We start from the raw sequence: 2457 nt of genomic DNA on the forward strand, positions 1-2457 counted from the left end.
TAGGAGCATGCGGTATTAGGATTCTCACCATCCCGTGCTACGACCCTTCCCAACAGGGGTTAAGGTGTTGGGTTGCCATTTGGGGGGAAGCAGGGGTCGCGGTTTTCGGACACTGTGGTGGTTAGGCATTACGCCCGACGAGTCATGTAAGACAGTCGGCAACCCCGGTGGTACATTCAAGAGGGCCAATCGTACTGCTTTTAAATTGCTGGAGTCAGCACCTTTATTTCAGTTATTTACATTTCTGTTGAGAGCCGGTGGACGGCATTGTCTTTACTTTTCCGGGTACTCACGGTGGGCCTTCTCCAACAGCCCTATGGGCGTATCGCGGGAGGGAGTTCGCGGCTCGTACCCGGAGTATACGCGCACTGTGGTTGTAGTAGCACTAAAACCAAAGACTTAGTAATGTTGATTAGGTGTATGTGATTTAAAATGAATTGCATGGCATGTAGTGCATATGATGTGTTGTGATGTGTGGACTGTGTGTGTGGTCCACCTCTCTACTTACTGGGCTAGTGAGCTCATTCCACGTGTACACCCCTTTTTAGATGATTTTGCAGGTCATACATCTGAGAAGCATGGGGTGGGTCCCACAGTCGAGTTTCCTGTAGAGGACTGGTGGACCCCTGAGGAGTTTGAGCACGACGTAGACTGCTCGTGTGAGAGCTGTGCTGCGGGACAGCATTTCTGAGGCCGAGCTGAGCTCCACCCTGGAGGCTGTGCTGAGCTCCACTTCGGAGGCCGAGCTGAGCTCTTCTATATGATGCCGAGCTGGGCACAACCCTTGATGCCGAGCTGAGCTCCAGCCTTGAAACCGAGCCGAGCTGTGTACTCTGATGGTTTTTGATGATTTCCTGTATATACTTGATATTTGAAATTTATTCTTTTTGTGTATATATCATGCCTTCGGGCCCAAATGTATATATTTATTGTATCACAATTCGGGTATCAAGTATAAGAGATTTATTCACAGGTAAAAACTTAGTCTTCCGTTGATCTGATGAATTTATGTTAGTGTGTGTATGCTGTGGTGGAATACAGTATCTGATGATCCTGGCAGGTTTGGGTTAACCGGTGTTAACTCGGTCACCGCTCCGATTCAGTGTGAACGGGGTGTGACAGTTAAGGTTAACATCCACAATCAACCAAGCTATAGAATGATCAGCAATAGTGATGGAGGGCCTTAGGGAAAAAGGGAAAAATCCCTGAGATGGGTCTCAGAGTTACAGGGGAGGAAGAATATTAGCACTAAGAAAGGGGGGAAGGAAGAATCGCACAAACCCGCAAGCTTCACAAACATTCAAATCAATTCATATTTTCTATTTTCTAATTACTTAATCGGTTACATGGCATAAATACTAAAAGAAATCCAATATGAAAGGAAACCTACTCTAATTTGGAAACTCAACTTAATTGGAAATTAAATCCTAATAACTATCTCCTACTCAAGCTACCAAAATAAAAGATTGCATGAAAATAGAAATAAAATCCTAAAAGATCTTACTAGTCAAAGACCCAAATTTGATCCGATTCAACTCTATTTGGATACCCAGATGGGTTCAGATCATTCCATGGGTACGAATCTATTCAACTCGTCTATAAGCTTTATAGAATGGGAGAATCAATACCAATCGATCAGCATCCATCATTTCTTGTATGAAGTCACCATCAAAACCATAATCTAATGCTATAAAATTCACAATGCAAAGTTCATTGGTAAGGTAGTGACTTAGAAAAATAAAATCAATTGGTTCACTGAAGAGATCAACCAATTTAAATATTTTCACAAGTTGATCTTCAATTTCCAACGATGCCATGTCATCTTCCACCATTAGTGACTCATCTTTTGGTTTGTCTACCTGTTGCTCAATGGCTGAGATCACGTAGGTATAGTGTGCTTGAGCATTGAAGTCCGTGCAATGTCATTGAATTTCCTCGAGCTTCTCTCACATCAATTGTATTTGTTGACGGATACCTATTAAAAGATCGAGATCCATTGGTCAAGTTTGCTATTCAAAATCACTATGGAGCCACTATGGCAAGAGAACACTTAAAGCAAAGGGTAAATGGCAAAAGCATAATTAAATGGAAGATTAGAACAATGGCAAAATGTTATAAATATGGAAGTTCTTTAGTGAGTGGCACACTTGTAAATATAAAAGTGGTACTTGAGACCCAATAATGTATTGTATCTCAAGGGAGGGCTAAAATTGGAAATTAGAAACAAATATGAGAAAGGAAATAATGAAAACGGTATGGGTATTTATGGGATAAGGGGAAAAAATTAAAGAAAAAGACAATATCACTCAACCAACTAGGGTTTTTTGTTCTGTAGAACCCAGAAACCAGATAAGGTGGAGTTCGACTGGGATGCCTTCAGCACATGGCAGGAGTGGAAAGATGATGTCAACATGAGGAAATCAGCAACCAGGGTGTTGCTAGGTGAGTGGCAACTTC

At 42.0% G+C, this 2457-nt stretch overlaps 1 long non-coding RNA gene across 1 annotated transcript in view; it reads left to right on the top strand.

Annotated features, from left to right (window-relative positions):
* The window catches only part of LOC122088277, a 2958-nt gene extending 734 nt beyond the window's left edge, over positions 1 to 2224 (top strand). The window contains exon 2 of the long non-coding RNA XR_006143031.1: positions 1128 to 2224. This is a non-coding gene — a long non-coding RNA (uncharacterized LOC122088277). The remainder of the gene's footprint in view (positions 1 to 1127) is intronic.
* The last annotated feature ends 233 nt before the right edge of the window (positions 2225 to 2457 follow it).

Source organism: Macadamia integrifolia, chromosome 2 (assembly GCF_013358625.1).
Source record: "Macadamia integrifolia cultivar HAES 741 chromosome 2, SCU_Mint_v3, whole genome shotgun sequence".
Classification (NCBI taxonomy): domain Eukaryota; kingdom Viridiplantae; phylum Streptophyta; class Magnoliopsida; order Proteales; family Proteaceae; genus Macadamia; species Macadamia integrifolia.